The sequence below is a fragment of the Triturus cristatus genome, chromosome 6 (assembly GCF_964204655.1).
Source record: "Triturus cristatus chromosome 6, aTriCri1.1, whole genome shotgun sequence".
NCBI lineage: Eukaryota > Metazoa > Chordata > Amphibia > Caudata > Salamandridae > Triturus > Triturus cristatus.
The window spans coordinates 789,303,219-789,324,752 of record NC_140589.1 but is presented as its reverse complement, the minus strand read 5'-3'; positions in this window follow the sequence as shown (position 1 = coordinate 789,324,752).

The following is a 21,534-nucleotide window of genomic DNA, read 5'->3' as shown; positions in this document are numbered from 1 at the left end:
ATTTCTAGAGGAAAGTCCACAGTCCTTTGGAACATTGGTCCAATGTAGATCCGCCATCACATGTGTGGGAGTTTAGCAACAGTCAACAAGGAGAATGCTTTGCACACATTGGATGATGTCTAGAACAGGTAGTCACGTCCTGGTGGGTATGCATGGCCATCTGCCCCTTACTTGTCCTTCTTCGGACAACCCCTCTTCTTCTTCTCAGGGGGACCGTCATGTGCAGGCTGCTGTGATGTAGGGGACTCTCTGCCTGTGTCCAACTCTCTCCCTGTGGCAGTTGGTGATGTGGTGGCAACTGATGTAGTGGGCACACGGGGAGGTGTTGTCATGTTGTTGGCTATCTGGCGGAGGCATATCAGTATGTCCCTATGCACCTCAGGAAGGCCATTAAAATTGTCAATTTTTGACTCCATCGGTCATGTGTTGTTCCACCCAGGACATGTGAGAGTCCATTCTGGCATGATGTGCAGCCTGCTGTTGTTGCATATCCCTGAGGAGCCCCACAACCTGGCCAAATCCTCCGGTGCTTTCCTGGTACGCATCAATGATGCGTCTCAACTGCGGATCTTCCTGCATTTCAGCCCCATCTGCAGGTCGTGACCTCGCCCTGACCACCCTCACACCACCCCTGCCCACATGGGCAGGACCTGCCGTGGCAGGCACAGGCGACCCTGGGCCCCTGTCTGTGTTGGCACTGGTGTTATCTGTCAGCTCCTGGCTGCCCTGTGTACCTGTGCCGTCATTGTCCTGTTGCCTTTGTCTGTCTGTGTTGGCAGGGGTAATTGAAGTGTTTGCAGATGGTCCAGGAGTGGTGGCAGGGTGTGCTGATGTTGCAGCTGCTGGGGTTGGAAGCAAAGACACACCGGAGGTGCCAGGTCGTTCATCGTCGTCCGAAGAGGACATGGAGGCATCCACACCGGGGAGTTCTGGCACATCCAGAGTGTTGGACTGGGATTCCTCTTCTGTTCTTGCTGTGTTCCCAGCATCCCCTGTGAGTGGAAGAGACACACAATGTATGTAATGTTTCTGCACACATCAAAGATTCACACACATCACAGTTGCCACTGCACGTCATGAGGAGTGTATGTACATTGCATTGTACTACATTGTCAGAGACTGGTGTCTATTTTGGTTTAGCACAATGTCATTTGATGCTTGAGCATTGTGATGGGCACAAAGAGATGTGTGCTTGGACATCTCATATCATGATTGTTTGACTGTACATGGGCATTGATACTCATGTGCCCTCATGTGCCTGACACAGGTGTGTCCCTCCTCTCAACATTAGTCCTTTAACAATGTCATACATGCACTTCCAGCTTGCGAGGTGTAGCACGTTTGGACAATGTGTGCTGGCATTTGTGCTTGTATTTGTGAGTAACATTGTTGTGTCTGAACAACATGGTCACAGTACGGTGTGGCTGCATTCACTGTGGAAATACTTTTGTGGGGTGTGTGTCCCCAGTTCACATGTCATTTCACATATTTGATGGTGTTGTCCGTAGCTTATGATGTTGGGGCAGAATTCTGTGAGTGATGATGTCATTTATGTGGTCAATCTCATCCATGGTAAGGGTGATTGACCACGGCAGATCGCAGACTTTCCCATGCTCATGTGAGTGAGGCCCAGGGGTTTGTGTGTTTGACTTATGCTGCTTTGAGTTGTATGTCTACTCCTACCCAGTCCAGGTTACTCGTTGTGTTGCAAGTGAAAATGACAGTGAGGGGAGTGTTGTGTGAGGGATGCAATCAACGCTGCACGATGTAGGAGTGGAATGCAAATCACCACAGTGCCTTGTGTAAATGACACCATGCTACGGTGACAGCTATGTTACTGTGGCCATTCCATTCACTGTTATGTGTCACCTGTGAATGGTGTGTATGTGTTTTGGGTTGTGGGTTTTGGTATGTGCTCTGTGTGCACCTCCCCAATTGTCATAGAGGGCACACACCTTCACTGCCAGGACAGGGGGCAACCCTGTCACACTGCAGGCCCAGACAGTGATAGGATACATACAGTTGCAATGGCTGTCAGTGTAAAGTGTTTTGAGGGGGAAAGTGAATAGGTTGGACTTGCATCCAATTCATACATCTGGCCCATGTGTCATGCATCTTTCCAGGGTATTTACTTTTTGTGTGAGTGGTCCCAAGGGGTGTACTTGTTCTTGCTGTGCTGGTGTGTGTATTTTTGCGGGAATGCTGGTATTTGGTGTACTTGCAGGTCCACCTTCTCCCACAGAGGCCAGCCAATCCCCCCTGTAGGCTGCTTCCATTGCAGGGAGTCCTAGTTAAAGTTCTGGATGTCAGGCAGTGGAGTCCTGGTGTATGTTGGTGCACAACCCCCACCAGGCCCTTGTGCTCCCCATAGCAGGGCCCAGTGTCGGCCATATTGTCAGTATTTTTCCACTCCCTGTGAGGTGAACATGGTTCAGGGTGGGCTTGATGGACCATGTGGGAGGGGGTCTGTTGTCTGTGACTACAACTCCCATCAGGCCTTTGGATACACCCACCCTCCTAGCATTCCTGACCTTCCTTTCTGTATGTTGGTTTTGCAGGAGGGCCACCGCCAGTACGCTGGCTCAAGGCGTGCTCTCTGGCTATGAGCCTCTTGACCCTCCTTCGCACATCATAGTACCTGTTCTAAATGTCATCCTTTGTGTGCAGGCAAGGTGCTTGTGCGTTTACCTTGTCGACGATCCTCTCCCACATCTTTGTTTTCTGTGACATGGGGGTCTGTTGGACCAAGGTTCCAAATAGATGTGGCTCTACTCGAAGTATTTCATCAACCAATACTTCGCACTCACTATCTGTGAACTTTGGATTCTTCTTTGGGGACATGGTGCTGTGTGGTTGTGGAGATTGATGTGTGTGTGAGGGTGTAAGTGAGGGTGAGTGGGTGCCAGTTTCTCTTGCTTGTTGTGAGTGTGTTTAGGAGGTGATAATGGTGTGGATGTTGTGTGGTGAGTGAGTTGTGGTTGTGGCTCAGAGTGCAGTGTAGCTGTCTTCTCTGCAGTGATGTATTTGAAAATGGCAAAGGCTCATAGTAGTGGATTTGGGCCTTTATGTAGGTGGAGTCGTGGGTGTGTCTTTGTTCATGATTTTTTTTTCTTATTTCTTTATTGATTTGGACATTGCTTGTTTGATTGTTTTTCTCTGTATTTTAACATGGGTTTTGTTTTGCATGATGGAGACGTTCTGTTGACTGTGAATGACGCGGACAGGGGCAATCGGGAGGTACTCGGAGTCTGTCTCACTCACAATGTGCTGTGTTGCAGCGTTTGCGTACGCGTCGGTCGCGACGGGCTGTTTTTAATGGTAGTCACTGTTTCCCGTACGTCTCGTTCTTCCGAATTGAGCTCCGTGCGAGTCATTTTGCTTTTGTACGCATTGCATCATACTTTTTTTTTTTTTTTTTTTTTTAAACCTTTATTGTACCTTCAAAGTGTACACTGCTGTTCAGCCAACAACCCGAGGCAGGCAGCTTGTGCACGCAGCGCCCCGCCGCTAGCTCGGATCCAAGTCGTACACTTGAGCAAAGTTCCAACATCATCGTTATCTTGGTTTTCCCCGTTTTACTGTTTTTAAAACCTTAACTGTACAAACTACAACAGCGGCTGCAATCGAGAGACGGAGGAGAGCAACTAGCACCTGAACAAAGTGTCTTGGAATGTACACCCAGCGACCATGCGGTCACACTCCTGGGTGGGAACGAGAACACGCACACACACAAATCTCATACTATCCGTCCGGACACTAACATCCCCTTCCCCCCACCCTTCCCGCCCGCCCCGTCAGCTCCACGTCGCAGCCGCATGCCAGCCCAGCTACGGTGCCACACACCCAGCTGTCACTCTCAGTCACTGTCAGTCACCTCAGACTCTGCCAACCAGTCCACCAGCGGCTGCCAAATGTCCGCAGGCCTCGAACGCAGCGGCATCTGATCCCAGTAGGCAGTCAATTGCTCCTTGCAGTATACTGCTGATCCCACCCATCCCGAGACTTTCGGCGGAGCCTTTTGCTTCCAGTGTAATGCTATTTGGCGCTTAGCTAGCAATAGAAGAAGGGCCACTAACCTGCGCGACGCACTGGGTACGACCATCACGAAGCCCAGGAGGGCCACGAGGGGGTCCGGTGCAATAGTAAGTCCTACTATCCTCTCTATGGTGGTGAAGACTGCCCTCCAAAAGCCATATATCGGACCACAGTCCCAGACTAGGTGGTAAAATGTAGCCTCTCTTTCGCCACATCTCCAGCAATTCGCATCAACCTGTAATCCCATTTTAAAGAGCTGCGTGGGAGTGCGATATGTCCTATGAAGGAAATTAAAGTGTATAAGTCTCAATCTATAATTAGGAGACAAGTTTTCAAGTTGGGTGCAGCAAAACTCCCACTGTTTCTCTGTAATTTGGATGCCTGCCTCCCTCTCCCACAGGGACCGCGAATCCGTATGAGCAATAGGCGTTGCGTTTTGCGTAGCCCTATATATACGCGTTATCAGCTTGCGCGAGGAGCTATTCGAGAGTATGTCTTCCAGCGCTGCCACCGCCGGTGGGGCCTTCGGGAACATAGGATACCTGTGCTTGCACGCCGCCCTCAGCTGGTAATATAGTAGTAGTTCTGATGCCGTCGGCTCAGATGCGACGACCATGTTCTGTACGGTGAGAAACATATCGTCTGGGTATAGGTCACCCGCTAGTTTCAGGCCGCAGCTACTAGCACGTTGCACAACCGCCGCATCAGTCAGCGGTCCCAGCAGTGGGTTGCCCTCCAATGGCATACTCGGGGCATATAGAGCAGTCACGCCCGCACGCTTCGCAATGTTCGACCAGGCCCAGCGCACCATCTCCACTGTGTTAATGTCTTCCTGGGACCTCTTATAACTCTGGTAAACCACCGTCCGGAGGGGGCAAGGCGCCGCCACATCCGTCTCTATAGCTACGTGGGGCTGGTAAGGAATCGGATGATGCCAGAAATGTAAATATTGGGCTTGAGCACTGTAAGCATACAGCTCCATGTCTGGGGCTGCCAGGCCCCCTTGACGGAAGGGGAGGGTAAGGAGGTTCCAGGCCACTCTGTGCTGCCTGCCCGCCCAAACCAGCTCTATCATGGCAGGGCGTAGTCGGCAGAAGAACGCCTTTGTTAATGGCAGGGGGATGTTAACAAACAAATAGAGAAACTTGGGTAACACAACCATTTTGATTATAGCTATGCGGCCCGTCAATGATAAAGGCAGCGTTTTCCATCTCTTTACTTGACTCTCGAACCACTCCATAGCCACACCAAAATTTGCCAGCCATATCTCATGAGTAGAGCGGCTTATATTTATACCTAAATACTTGACCTCGCCTGTGACCCAGTCTATTGGGAATTCAGTGGGGCATGGGGTGGTGCCATCCGCCAGTGGCAGCATCATCGATTTAGACCAGTTTATGTCTATGCCAGTGAGGCCGCTATAGCGCACCATTTCTCGCATAAGCAGGTCAAAGTTTTCCGAAGGGTTGATCATGTACATGGTGATGTCGTCGGCGTACAAGGAAATGAGCAGCCCGCGCGATGTGAATCCAACGCCACGCTGAGCATGGTGCTGTCTCATGCGGGCCGCTAGTGGTTCCGTCGCAATAGCAAACAACAACGGTGACAGGGGGCACCCCTGTCTTGTCCCTCTTGAGATGGGGATTGGAGCAGACGTGTGTCCATTCACCCGTACCCGGGCCTTCGGATCGTTGTAAAGTACGCCAATGCTCCTGGCAAACAGCGGGCTGAACCCCATGCGAGTGAAGAGCGTAAGCAGGAATTTCCACTCCAGCGAGTCGAATGCCTTCGTAGCATCCAACAGTGCAGCCGCAGCCTGCACCTTTGGGTCTAGGTAGTGGAGGATCCCAAACAGCACTCGTAAGTTATGCGAAGTGGATCTCCCCATAACGAAACCCGACTGGTCAGAGAGCGCTATCTGCGGCATCATGTATTTTAAACGATCTGCGAGCAACTTGGCATATATTTTGGCATCGAGGTTTATTAATGAAAGTGGGCGATAGGATTCGGGATTAGCGGGGTCCTTCCCTGGCTTGAGCAGGGCAATTATCATTGCTTCCCGCATCGATGGAGGGAGGACACCCGTCTCAATGGCCTCCTCGTACACCCCGTGGAGTCTAGGAACCAGGATATCCGCGTATTCTTTGTAGAAGGCCGCCGTCAATCCGTCAGGGCCCGGTGCTTTGCTAAGTGGCATACTCGCTATTACAGCCCGTATGTCATCTGTCGTGAATGGTAAGTCCATGTACTGTCGGGCTCTATCATTGAACCATGCTAGAGCTATGGTGTCCAGGTATTTATTCAGCACCTGGTCTTCCGGTGTCACTCTAGTGGTGTATAGGTCTCGATAGTAGTCTGTCATGGTTCGAAGTATGGCTTGCGGCTCCCTGACCACGCCACCCTCTTTATCTCTAAGTTCCAGGATGTAATCCGACCCTCTGGGCGCCCTCAGCATAGCTGCTAGTGTGCGACCAGCGCGGTCACCCTCCCCGTAACGTCTAGCCTGACTATCTTTAGACAGATATGCCACTTCTCTGTCCGCCTCCTCTTGATACTTGGTAAGTGTCACCCTAAATTCTGCACGTAGGCTGTCCGTTGGCGCATCCAACAATGCCGACTCGAGGTCAGCAAGTTCAGTTTCTAGTTTGCGCAGTGTGTCACGTATGGACCGCAGAACTCCTGTTTTCAGCGACATGCAGTAGCCCCTAGTCACCGCCTTACAGACCTCCCAAAGTGTTCCCGGGGAGTCCACCGTGCCCTCATTAAGTTCAAAATACTCCTCTAATCTCTCGCGGAGCGTCTGCTGAAAGACGTGGTCGCGAAGCGCCCGGGAGGGGAATCTCCAACTGAATGGTTGAATGTATTGTGACGGTGTGGACAGTGTCAAGCATACCGGGGCGTGATCAGACAAGGACCTCGGCAGATGCGCCACCTCCAGCACCATAGTGTGCAAGTCCCGTGAGAGCAACCAGTAGTCCAACCTGGACCACGCCTCCCCATGCATTGTGATGCAGGTGCCAGCGCGAGTATCGGGGAGTAGTCTCCTCCAGGAGTCCACCAAGTCTGCATCTCGCATGATGTCGCCCAACGCCTCCGACGCCCTAGGGTGGTGCGTTTTAGCTGCGCCCTGCCTATCCATAGCATCTGAAAGTACAACATTGTAGTCTCCCCCCCACATAATCGCAGCCGGGCCGCATGCCTGCACCCTATGCCATAGATCGCAGTAGAAGTCTGGGCTATCATCATTCGGGCCATAGACATTCACCACCACCGTCCTCATACCACACAGCGTGCCCACCAACATGAGGTATCTACCTCCAATGTCCTGGATTTCTTCATGTGTCGTCCATTGCAGACCCTTTCTGATCAGTACCGCCACCCCTCTGGAGTAAGCAGCATGCGCTATCACACCCCACCTGCCATGACAGAGCATTTGCATAGCTTTATCGGTCAAATGTGTTTCCTGCAGGAGGCAGATGTCTATGTCTTTTCTAAGCAAATATGCCTGCACCAGCCTGGCTTTACGCCTGTCATTCATGCCACGCACATTCCAGGTGAGACATTTAATTTGCTTCACGGCGGCAGTAGTAGCAGTGTTCTCTGTTCCGTCAGCACGCCAGCAGGTCACCACAGCTCTCGCCCCCAACCACCCATACATCGCGCTTCATGTCGTGTCAGCCCAACTCGCACCTGTGCATATATAGTGCCGTTATAATGTGCGCAATGACCTGGTCGACTGGGTATTGTATAGCGCACATAATGCGATTCAACACGGTGCCTCACTCCATCCAACCTCTCGACGACAGCCAAACAATCAACGAAAAAAAAAACCAAACATACAGTGTACCCCCCTCCCGCTCCAACCCCCCAATCAGGTTGTGCATTTACCCACCAGGTCGCCCACCCAACCTCAACAACTTCAACTACACACAAAAGCGAAATCCAGTGATTGGGAATCATCCCTTGGGGAACGCAGGTCAGACCGCATCCAACCCCGTACTCTTGACAGGGTGATCGAGCGCCGGCCCAGCATGCCAGCTCAAGGACCACCCACCCCCCAGCACCCGCACATTTCAGCGACCCCTCCACCGAAATCAGTTAGCCACCAATGTCACAAGCAGGCCCCAACCTGAATCAGCAAAGGCAGAAAATCCAACGCGCAATGTCAAGCCCTTAACCCCGGCAGTCACTCAACGTCGCTCAGACTGTCCCTCAGGTCCGGTCCCTCTGAATGCAGTTTGTTCTTTTGCCAATTGCTTAGCATACTGCAGGGCTGCCTTTGCATCCAGGAAAAAGATCGGTTTCCCTGGGCCCTGCACTCTGAGTTTCGCGGGGTAGATTAGGGAGTATTTTGTGCCTGTTTGTGACTTTCTTTGCTGGCATGAACTCTCTACGTGCGGCCTGGACCTGCACGGTATATGGCGATGTGGTTGCCTTTGTACTGAACGTCTTGCATTTCCCTCGCCATGCGAAGTATTGTGTCTCGGTCTCTGTAATTCAATACCCGCGCAACAATGGGCCTGGGCGGTGCCCCCGGCTTAGGCCTCGGCCCCAATGTCCTATGCGCCCTTTCTACAAGGAACATCTGTGACAGCCCCGCACCAAAGAGGTCCCTCAGCATCTGCTCAACGTAGTGCGCCATATTTGTGATGTCTGTGGATTCGGCCACACCCGTTACGCGAACGTTGTTTCGCCTCGAGCGAGCTTCCAAGTCCTCATTTTTTTGCTGGATCAGCTCCAGAACCTTGTTCATGCCACTCATTCTTTTGTCTAGGGCCGTGTGGCTTTCTTCGATGTCGGTTACTCGCGTTTCCAGCGCTTCCACTCTGCCCTCTTGCTTATCCATCCTAGCCGTAATGTTATCCATGCGTGCCGCCAATGCATCCATTTTAGTGTCTATGCCCTGCAGGCTCACCTTCAGCTCCTGGAACATCGATTTAATGTCCGAATCACGGGAGCCGCCCTGCTCCGCCGCGTCCGCGTCTCTGTGTTCCTGCTCCGTCTGCTTCTGCCTGGTTTTGTCGAAGGTGAGCCTCGGCTGTCTCATGTCTGGCTTGCCCATCGCCGCAGCCCAGCACAGCCGCCCGCCGACGGCGGCAGAAGCCCAATTCCGATGTATACCGTCAGGCCTCACCCACCGGGTGCCCAACGCAGGTATCCGCAGACAGTACTACCAGCCAGTGGCTCCAGGACGCTCCCCAGCAGAGCAGCGCGGCAACAGGCGAGCTACGCCGGAACCAGGCAGCCGCAGCGCGACCCCCCGGGGCAGCAGCACCCCTTCTAGCTCTCAACACTGAACCGCGCAGCTCCCAGTGGTCCCACGACGGCACCCACGGTCAAGGATCTTCAAGTCAGGCAAGGCGCCCCCAAGGGTCGAAACGCTGCTCCACGGGCAGTTTCCACATCCCACGAGGGTCACTAGGGTGGACACGGGGCGTCTCAGTCACAGCAAACCGTCGCCGCCAATGGTCACCGCCCGATGCCGTCGCGCGTGGGGCGTCTCAGCGCGGCTAGGAGCCCAACGGCGACCCTGTTCAATATGGCCGCCCACCGTCTGTTCCGCCAGGTCCGGCCCGACCAGCGCCGATCTCTAGGGGCCGCGTGTATCCCTCGGGGATGGGGACGTAGGCGCCCCCGGGGGCTCGGGCGTTCTTCACTCGGGCGCTCCACCCCAGCGTGTGTAGGCGCTGCACTCACCTGTCGCCAGCACCTGCAGCAGCCTCGACCTCAGTTACGCGCCGATACCTCCAGGGCCGCCGTCTCCCCCAAGCCAGCAGCCGCCACCAGCGCCAAATCTGTCTCCAGCGCACCGAGGGAGCGCCAGCCGGAGGGGAATCCAGATATCCGGCCGCGTCACACGGGCAAGGCGAGGCAGCAGTCCGTCACCCAGCAGCACAGCATTCCTCCGGGCTCGGCTCTACGCAAGCCCCCGGCTCACACAGGCGATCCAGGCCGCCCCGCCGTCGCCCGCCCGCCAGCTCGATTTTCTCAGCGGCTCCAGCTGCAGCTCCAGGGGAGTCGTCAGGCAGCACGCAGGCAACAACTCAGTGCGGGGGGGGTCAAGTGGACCGAGTTCAGCATCAGGTAGGCAGATAATTAACGGATTAATGTGCTCGATCGGTGGAGCTGTGGTTTCAGGCAGCCATTCCGCTTCGCAGCCAAGCCACGACCCCCACGCATTACATCATACTTGTATGCTCGTACGGAGCGTGTATATGTCATTCGGGTCGGTACGTTTCGCGTTCCCTTTACGGGCAGGTCACGGTTTAACGTGCGGCTCGGATTTGCTGATTGCACTCCGTGAGACTCGTTTGGAAATCACACACATGGTATCGTACTCGTACAGTCGTACGGAGCGTGTACGTGTGGCTCGGACTCCAGTCCCGGTACGTGTTGGTCGGTACATTTTACATCCCGGATCGGAATTGGGACCTAAGTAGTAAACTTACACGCATTAGGATCTCCCGATAAAAAAGATTCGAGAGGTAAAGGTGGGGATTTACGCTTGTGGGTTTGTGAATAGCATTTAGTAGTACTACTAAACATACCACAAAATGCAGTTTGTAAATAGTAGTCATTGAGTATTCATTGAGAAGGTGGATAAACTGAGAAATGGCCCTGTACACTCACCCACAGTTGTCAGTTTATCCAGCTGACAACAGTTACATAGAATCTGTTAAGGGATCATGGGTAGCAAATATCAATATATAATACAAACATTTTAAACCAAAAAGGTAAGTTGTTGGTATAGTATTACTGTATTATCTTGTTGGTGCATAAAAACACAATCATTACATTTAATCGCATATCAAGTGGTGAGTAGAAATTTTAAGCATTCACAATCATAATAGTTATTTATGATTAACACACAGTTGAAAATATTAATATATAATATGTATTATAAAATAGAAAGATTTAAACCACAAAGGTAAGTTGCTAGTATAATTCATTGCTATGGCTACTTTGGGTGCTATGTCTAATGATTAATTCTGTAACTTGAGTGTTTTGTTTGTTCTCAAAGATGTTTTCAAATGTGTATTAATCACGAATAACTATTGTGATTGTGAATGCTTCAAATTGGTACTCACCACTTGATATGCGATTAATTGTAATGGTTGTGCTTTTATGCAAGAACAAGATAATACAGTAATAATATACCAACAACTTACCTGTGTGGTTTACATGTTTCTACTATATGTTGATATATTACTCTCCATGACCCTTAACAGATTCACAGTTTGTAAATAGGCCTCTGAGCTTTCAGTTGGCATAGCAGAACATCCCATTGCTGTGGGTGTGTGATAGGCTTGAAGGTTTGTATTAAGAGGTAGGGGATAATGGATTGGTGAAATTGTAGGTAGTGTAATAAGACGAGGGGCAATGTAGTTGTACATGGTGTGGTTTATGCAGTCAGAGGTGGAAAGCCTTATAATTTCCCTAGAGGATGTAGGCTTGAAAGAGGTGGTGAAGTTTCAGCAGTTTTCCAAATAGGCAAAAGATAAGTGGTGATTCTTTTATCTTGGGGTTAGGGTGGGTGTGACCATGTTAAAATCTTTTGCTAGTCCTTCTTATTCAGTAAGCTGCTGCTGGGGGCTGTGGGAGATTTATATTGTAGTATGTGGGAGGTTTACATTTTAGTATGCACATAGTTTACAGACACAGTTCTTAACCTTGATTCTGCGGATGCCTGGGGGTCTGCGATACTGTCTCCATGGATCTGCAACTGTTTCAAAAATAAATATAATTAGAATATTAATACAGTATATATACATTAAAAAGCAACATTTAAAATTTTAAAACGCTCTGTAAATGTGAAACATTTGAAACGAGGCTAGACATTAAGTTCGCTTTCTTAGCTTGATTAGTGGGAGGAGCGCAAGTACAGTCAACACATTTTATTATGTGCTATTGGTGGCCTCAATTGAAGCACTGGTTTGCACCAACATAAAGAGAGCATGTGAAAGCAAAAGAGACAAATTGATATGCCATATTTTAGTAACTTGCTTGGTCTTTTGCACATAAAGCTAAAATTGTATAAACTCCAAGCTTCCCCTTAAAAATAATTCAACTTTTTAATATTTTATCAGTTGTGAATTCAACAAAATATGTCATAATGTGATGTATACTAGTTTCTTTATTTTTTTGTATTGTTAAAGGTACAAATCATAGAAAGTACTTAGGCTGGGATAGACGTCATAAGTCGCTTCTCGGAAGTCTTGTGGATTATTTGTACTGTTAGTTAATGCATGTTCATTGCTGTTTCCATAACAATACGTAGCAGGCACCTCTTAACCACACAGCAAATGTCAAACAATTCATGCCACTGTTGTTAAAAAAATCTTTTAATCTTTTAAACCCCTTTTCTTCAGATCTGTTTCCTTGTACAATGCTTAGGAACTGTTTAAACAAAGCACGCCAAAAAACACTGCACAATCTGCCTTGACAGGTTGACTGTACGTAGAGTAATCAGGCTGCATCTATTCCAAATAACCACTTTAGTAAAAAGCTCATTGTGCAGACTCTTTTACTTTAAATAGGTGTTGTTTGCCGTTTGATTGCAAAAATGTCCTAGCGGAAAACAAATATAAGGGTGTGGACCTATACTATCATTACCTAACTGCACTCGTATGTCCCCCTCCAACCATTAAAGTTACTGACCACAACGACTCACATAAAACATTTGATGCATATTTTACGTAGCTAAGAATTATTACTGAAGGTGCTTGTGGGCTGATACGAACTTAAGGTCAAGCAGATATACAAGACCTTAAACGTTGGCCTCCCAAACTCCTAAAATAGTATGCTCTAAACAGTATGGTTTACGCAAGCCAGAATACATTTAACCTTAAACCTCTGAACCACCCATAATAAAACAATCCTAAAACTAAGGAAGTAGTTTCATAACTTTTTAACAACTTATCTTAGTTTTGTCCAAATATGGTAATTGTTGCTGTTAACACCAATGAGATATCTACAGATTAAGACTGGGAAACGGCACATATCCTGTCGGTCTAACAGCTCCAGTTCAGCCACCAGCTGTTGCAGAAGTAACCCCACCAAAAGCAGCAGTGGATTGACTGTCCGATCTACCGAGGTCCATCCACCAGCATGTCTGGCACAGATGCCTTTATTAAGGACAACTATGTAAGGGGTGTATTGGTCCAATGTGTTCGATATTATACACCAAATAACCGGGATGGTTGGGGATCCGGATCCCAGACAGGGGTTACTGGGGTACGTTAAGGACACACCTGTCAAAGTAAGGAAACTGCATGCTTTACTACTCCTTTATGCCAAAAGATGTGTTGCCATTCATTGGGGAGGTAGGAGGGTTCCATCTAAAGAAGATTGGATAAAAGACGTCACTTTTGGCTACTCACAGTTGACCACTTTCTGGGAGTTGATGCCGTCCAAATTTCAACCAAGGGGTATTTGGGAACCATTTATTGCGTGGGCTATTGCACATCAAGAGCCGACTGTGGGAGAGGGTTCACAGGCCCGACCTGGGGGGGAACCAATTAGGATGTAGGTATTCATTCATGTAGAAATCTAAAGATCGTTTGCCCTCATTATGACACTTATTTTTATGGGTGGGAAGGGGAAATAGGGGTGGTTTGTTGCACTAAGTTTATGATTCAACCCTACTCCAGAGACGTAATAGTTTGTTATTGTGGGGGCTATGAGACGGAATGTCTATACTTCTATATGCAATTGTTATTCACATGATGGTCTTCGGTACTGATTACGCTGTACTAAAGAGCGAATGTCTGGCTGTTTTGTAATGTTACTGTATTTTAACAGAAATGCCAATAAAAAAAATAAAAAATTGTAAAAAACTATGTAAGGGGTAGTAGGGTTCATCAAAAATACAGTTATATTGTCTTTAGCATGCTATAGTGAATAAATATGTAACCACTTTCCACTGCTCAGGCATACTGGCAGGAATACTGCGAGGAGGGCTGGTTCTTGTGAGAAATTGGGCTGTTGGCTGACTGGGGTGCAAGCCCTGATCAAGCAACAACCACAATCCCTTGCAGGGTAAACCACAAATATCCCTAAATTAACGTGACTAACCTTGAGCAGCTTGGCACATAAAACAAGCAGTCAGGCTTTATTTAGAGCAGCCTGTCTCTGGGTCATATGGATGGGTGTGGATGACAGTTGGGCTTTGATTATTTCCCCCTAGACAGCCCAACACAATGGAGAGCCTAGGTGTGACTGAATCAGCCATCACTGGCAGGATGGGAGGGAGGAGTTGCACCCAGCCTCACTTACACTCGAATAGGCTTTGCCCTGTCTAGGACTGCATACCCACTGTAGTTAGTCTGGAGTTAGGGCAAGGAAGGCAGGGCGCCTGTGCACTTCAAGGGCATGCCTCTAGAAGCTTCTCTCTACTTCAAAGGCACAACTGGGTATAAATACTGGACCTCAGATACCACCATTTCAGTACACTTCTGCACCTGTGGATACTCTGACAGGAGGAAGGACTGCTGTGCTGCTGAAAGGACTGCCACTCTGCTGGACAATTGCTCTGAAGGAACTGCTGCCCTGCTGTGCTGACCGCCTGCTGCCTCTTGCCTGGATGAGAAGGACTCGACCTGTATCTCTTGAGCCCAGAACCCAGCGTGACTTCAAGGGCCAATTGGCTGGCCTCCTGAGCTGCTGCCTCTGGGACACAACAGGCTTCCAATGACCTTGCATCGGCACCTGGAATCTGCTATCTGTAAGCCTACTCTGCCAAGCTGTGCCACCCTAGTCAGGACCCTGGAAGCGAGCTTAATGTGCTTTGTCAGCCTCTGTGGTACAAGTGGAACCGATGCATCTCCTCTGCTGCACGGCGCAAACCTGAGCAAAACTGATGCATCCCCACTGCTTCGTGGATTTAACCCGTTGCAAAGACCCACATCTCCTACGCAGTCTGCAGTGCTTTCGGAACTGCCACTGTGTCCTCAGATCCCTCATTGATAGCAGCCATGACGACGATGCCAGACTCCCTATGGCAGCCTCTCAGCTTTTGTAACTGACGCCCCGTCTGCACGCCACATCCTCGACTATGGACTTCACATTGCAAGCCCCGTCACCTGGATACTTGACAACGATGCAGACCTTTGCATTGGAGTCTCCACAATTCTTGAAACTGACGCATTGCTTCAGGTGCCTGACACATCTTCGACTCAGATCCTCATAACGCTTTGCAAACCAGGATGTAAGTTACTTCGTTCAGCGGACCTAACTCGGTCCTTGTAGCCGGCCCATGCTCCCTCGCAGTCGACCTGAACTTGGGATTTTGTCTGGCAGGACCAAATATTTACAGTTGCGACTTTGAGCTTTTTGGCACCATTTTCTCTAAAATCTTTAAAATTGAATATCTTCAATTCTACTAATTGGATTTTTGTTGTTTTGTTCTTGTTTTATTTATTAAAGAAGGTACTATTTGTCTAGGTTGGTGTGGGATCTTTCTTATGTGGTTTTTATTACTGTTGCACAAATACTTCACGCATTGCCTCTAAGGTAAGTCTGACTGCTCTGTGCCAAGCTGCTAGAAGTTTGAGCACAGGTTGATTTAGGGTTGGCTTGTGCCTCATCATGACAATGATTGTAGTTGCTGCTTGACCAGAGCTCACACTCCAGTCAACCAACAACCCAATTTCTTACATTTAACATCTCAGATCATCGCTGAGAGTCCCGTTCACAGCGGAGTGGGCCACAAAGAGCAGGGAAAGCATTGTGGTAGACTGCTGGAGTAGCACAGGTGTTGCTGGAGCTTCGCGTTGGCAGTCCCCGTGAGCGGTCAATGCTGAAGCGCTAAGAGGTGACTGCAGGACCTTTACGTTGAATGGTGGCGCCGGGAGTAAGGTCTTGGCGTGAAACAGCCCATTTGCGGTCGTGAGGAGCCCAAAAACTTCAAAAAAGCTCTCTGAAGCCACACCAAGGGTCCAGGACATGAGAGGCATCCCTTGGGGGTCAAGAACTCACATTGGCTGGGTCCAGGTGCTGTTACAGGATGGTGGGGAGCCTTTAATGTCCCTGAGACTCAGGTCTAGCAGCCAGCAGAATAGCCCTTGGAGTCACTCTGGTAGCACTGGGTTCAAGATGAAGTTGCAGGTCCAGTTCTTCTCTCCCAGGGAAGAGGACAGCAGTGCAGCAGTCCAGCAGAGTAGCAGTCCTTTAACCAGCACAGCAGTCCTTCTGGTCAGAGTCCACAGGCCCAGAAGTGTACTGAAGAGTTGGTGTCTGAGGTCTCCTTTTTATTGCATGGTGCCCCACTTCTCAAAGGTGGGAGAAGCTTCCAGACAGTGGCTTTGAAGTGCATGAAATTTCCTGACTCGCCTGCCCTCTCTCTAAGTCTGACTGTCAGTTACACCGAGTCATGTGACCCAAGCCAGGCTGTAGGCGCAAAGGGGCTAAGGGCAGGAAAAATTCAACTTTCTAAAAGTAGCAATTTAAAAATTGTAATAGAAAACCCGGCTTTACCATTAAATAGTGTTTTTCATTACAGTTCGAAAGGCACCAAACCTGAGGTGGCTACCTGCGCCCATTTGGAAATTACGGCTTCTTAAATGTAATAAGAAATCCCCAATGTTATCCTGTGGAGAGATAGGCCTCATAGTAGTACAAATAACATTAGGAGGTTTTCACTCCCAAGACATGTAAAACTTGAAAGTACATGTCCAACCTTTTAATTACACAGAACTCTGCCATGTGGACTATGTATGGCCTACCCAAAGGGTGTCTTAAGTGTAATAAAAGGGGAGTTAAAGGCTTAGCAAGGGGGTTTTTAATGCCAATTCGACTCAGGCTGCTATGTCAGGCATGGGACATATTTTAAGGTGCTATTTAAGTGGGTGGCACAATAAGTGCTGCAAGCCCACAGTGGTAACATTTAATTTACAGGCCGGGTATATGGTATGCAATTCTACAAGGGTCTGATAAGTAAATTAAATATGCCAATTGGGTATAAGCAAATGTAACCATGTTTCTATGGTCGTGAGCAAAAGCACTTTAGCACAGGTTAACAGTGGTAAAATGCCTAAGGGCAACAAAAATAAGTTCAGCAAAAGTTTGGGGGAAGACAACTCTAAGGCTCTAGGTCTAGCAGTCATGTGTTTTTTCCCAAACTGGACAGCATTTGTTGGCATATTCAAGTACCATGCCCTGGCTTTGAGCTTTTAATATTGGGGATTTTCTTTTGCATCTTTGACTAGCAGAGGAAAATGTGCTTCTGTTGCTGATTTACTGCTGCCCAGGCTCTAAATCTGTCCCTCAATGTTGAGATTGTAAGTGGCATATTTACAAGCCACTATAACGTCACCTTTCACGACGTTGTGATGGCGATAGGGGCTTCTCCTTGTTTACAAGGCAGCGCTAAACCCCTTAACATGGCCTAACGCTGCCTTGTAAATAAGGCCCCCTTTCACGCTATAATTAGGGTGAAAGGGGAGGGCAATAGGAGTTGCAGTGGGTGTTCCACCGCAACACTCATTTATTTCTACGCTGCCCCATATTTACAAGGGTGGTGTAAATATGGCGCCGCGACAAATTTAAGACCAGGGAAAACCTGGTCTTACCCTGGCGCAATGAGGAGAATGGTTTAATTTAAAAACGCCCTTGATTGTTTATGTGCAGGAAGGTGTCCCTTCCTGCACATAAACAATCATTAAATTTAAAATGACGTTTGCCATTTAAAGATTGTTTATGTGCAGGAAGGGACACCTTCCTGCACATAAACAATATTCCCCTGCAACACAGACACCCTTGCACTATAGTGCACGGGTGACTGCATTGGTGCTACCCAGCGAAATATAGCGCCAGCACAGGGGGAAAACCAGGGCTGCACAATATTGTTGTTAATATGGTGCAGAACTGCGTTTCAGGCGTGGCGGAGCGTGGCATTAACTTCTATTGTAAATATGCCCCAAAGTTTATAGATCCTATGAATGGCCTGCTAGAAGGCTCTACAAGGAGGCTAAACTTGAAATTGTTGATGCCCCTTTTCTTTGCTTCAACTTTATGTGATACAGGCATGATACTTTTTTTCTAATTCTTTTTTATTAAACAACATGAATTGGTATGAGTTACACAAATTAAGGTGGATATATCACAAGCAGGAGGAATGCAGTCAACAACATATTTACAGACACTGTGACTACAGGGATTAAGCAATGATACATCACTGGATACATTCTCTATGGTGAGGACGATTTGTCAGAGATGTGGCTACGTGGGGGACTACAAATCTCTCCTCGGTATGTGTTCCATGCCCCCCAGATTTTGGACCACTTCCTAGGGCATCCCCTCGCTGTGTATACAGTTTTCTCCCGGAACATGCACCAGTCCATATGTTTCTTCCAGTCTTTTATGGTTGGCGGGGTTGTGGCTCCCCAGAGCTGAGCTATATTTCTTTTAGCCGCCATGAGGCCCAGTGTTACCCAGGTCTTACCCTTCCTGTTTAGGTCAGTTGGTTCCCACACATTCAGTAAGCACCTTTTCGCTTCAAGGCGGATGGTCAGACCCAATACTTTGCCAAGAACTGCATGTATTTGCCGCCAGTGTCTCTGAATGTGATCACATTCCTATAGGAAATGCATAAATGTTCCCTCCTGACCACATTGTCTCCGACATTCACCCCCTTCTGCCCTTCCCATTTGAACCAGGCAACTTCCGGTAATGTATACCCTGGGTAAGATTTTAAGCTGGACAAGCCGTAGCCTGGCCGAAATGTCCACTTCCCTCAGGGAGGACAGTGACTCCTGCCATTCCTCGTGATCCATGTCGAGGCCATCTCTTTCCCACTTAACCCTGGTACCCTGGAGAGGGTCTGCCGTATTGTTTATCAGCTTTTTGTATGTGAGAGAGATTGCTTTCTCTGGGAGGTATCCGTCAAGCAGTCTATTCTCCAGAGGCGTGGATTCTGGGGTGGAGGAGCCTTTAGGTAGTTGAGACTGCAACTCATGTCGGACTTGAAGGTAACGGAAGTATTCTGTGTTGGCGAGCTCATATTTTTGTTGCAGGGAAGCAAATGTTACTACGTCACCCTTTACCCATAGTTTTCCAATGGTTGAGATCCCAATGAGGTCCCATTTATCAAACCCCTTCAACCGCCAGAGATCACCTAATCTCTTTGTGTCCCAGAGTGGTGCTACTAGCATCAGTCTTCGATCCCACCCAAGGCTTTTGTTTGCTGTGTGCCAGACCTGGACAGTGTGGTTGGTCGGACCAGTGAGGGAGAATCGATTTGTCTTAGAATACAGGGATCTGTTATAATTCCCACCTGGAAGGAGCCACCGGTCCATGGAGTAACCCGGGTCGTCTATCTGGCGATAAGTGCCGTGATTAACAGCAGCGAGGTGTGCTGCTCAATAATATTTCTTGAGGTCGGGAAGGCTGATCTCACCATCGTACCTGTTGCGGGTGAGCTTATTGAGTGCTATCCGGGGTTTCCCGCCCCACAGCAAGTCTCTCTGTAAGCCCTCAATGTCTCTGAAGTAACGGTCTGGCACTGGGTCGGGGTAGTTTTGCAGCACATAGAGGAAGCGAGGCAGGGACATCATCTTAAAAAGTCCCGCACTGCCCAGCAGGGAGAGGGGAAGTGTCCTCCATGCAGTGATATCTCGCTTGAGTCTTTGCAGTGGTGGATGCAGGTTGTGGTTGTAGCGGAGCTGGGGATTGGACGTCACGTAGATCCCTAAATATTTAAAGCCCACCGTGGTGATTTGGATAGGACAGCCCTTAGGCACGGCAGGAGGGTCTCCATGGAGGACATAGTTGAGTGATTTACCCAAGTTGATGGAGTATCCAGAGAACCTACCAAAGATTGCAAAGATGTCAAACACTGCAATCAGTGATGCTTTAGTAGAAGCTAAGAACAGCAGGATGTCATCTGCATATAGCAAGATACGGTCTTCCCATGCGTCAGTCCATCGGAGTCCGCGTATAACCGAGTCACTATGGACCCAGGCCGCCAGGGGCTCCAGGGCCAGAGCGAAGAGGAGGGGGGAAAGCGGACAGACCTGTCGGGTTCCTCGACCTAGTGCAAATATGCCAGATTTGTGGTTGTTCACTACAACCTGAGCCAGGGGCCCCGAGTAGAGGAGCTTGATCCGGCGGACAAACTCAGTCCCAAATCCCATCTTTGCTAGTACAGCAAAGAGGTAGGGCCACTCTATAGTATCAAACACCATTTATGCATCTAGTGAAACTATAATCACCGGTTCTTGTATCGTCACCAGTCAACCCATCACTCCATGCACTCTTCAAAGGTTTAGTGCAGTGTTACGCTGTGGCATGAACCCTGACTGAACTGGTTAACCAGTAGCTTAGCCAGGATTTTAGGTTCGTCATTCAGAAGAGCGATCGGCCTATGTGAGGTACAATCTGTCCTAGATTTACCCTCTTTATGGATGGTAACGAGTGTGGCTATCCTCTGATCTCGCGGAAGTGTCCCCCTCCTCTTGCTCTCTGGAAACATAGACCGCAGATGTGGAGCTAATTTGTCTGGTACCAGTTTATACAGTTAAATAGGGAGGCCATTAGGGCCCAGTGCCTTGCCAGACCGGAGACTTCTGATCGCTGTTGCTATTTCGTCGCTGGTGAGGTCACTGTCTAGGAGTTCCCAGTCTTCGGACTGTAGAGTATGAAGGGCAATGTCTCTAAGGAGGGACTGGGAGTCCACCTCTGTGTAGGATGTGTGTGTTTGGTAAATGTCACTATAGTGGGCAGCAAACATATTGGCAATGGCCTGAGGGTCAGTGATGGATTGGCCATCTTTTTCTGTTAATTCCGGAAGTAGCCTGGAGGCGAGCTCCTTCCTGTCCAGCCATGCTATTCGTTTCCCCTCCTTGTACCCAAGGTCAAACACTCTGCCCGCCGTCTCCCTCCCCATGGATTTGGCCCTTTCCGTTGTTATCACTTTGTACTCAACTCTTTTGAGTTTAAGGATGTGGAGCCTCTCTGGTGTCACCTCCTCCTCCAGGTCCCTTTCTAGTTCGAGGACTGCGCTCTCTACTGCTACTAGTTCCTTCATTCTGTCCTTATGTGCCTATCAGGGAGAGCGCTTGACCCCAAGTCACTGACTTAAACGCTTCCCACAGCGTCTGGGAGGAGTCAACTGTGCCCTCATTTTCTTGGAAGTACAAGTGCATCGCTTGCAGTAGGGCCTTATGCAAACCTGGGTCACGAAGATGCCATGGGTTTATGGGGGCTATCCTACCCCTGCCTCCCCGCCCCAGCGCCAAATGGTTCCAGACCCGGGAGTGGTCGGAGATGCCCCTTGCCATGTCTCTAATTTCTCGGATACAGGAATGATATTTTGAAGAATAAATTCCCCCTTACAATCTGGCAACTAATGGGCCAGCCCGCTTTACCCATTGGCTCCCTTCACTTTGAGTGATTGCACAAAGTCTGTGAAACTTGATCATATTCACTTGAGGATTCTAATTACACAAGGTTGGCCTGAAAATTGTTATGGACAATGATGTGAAAATGTACCAATGATTCAGG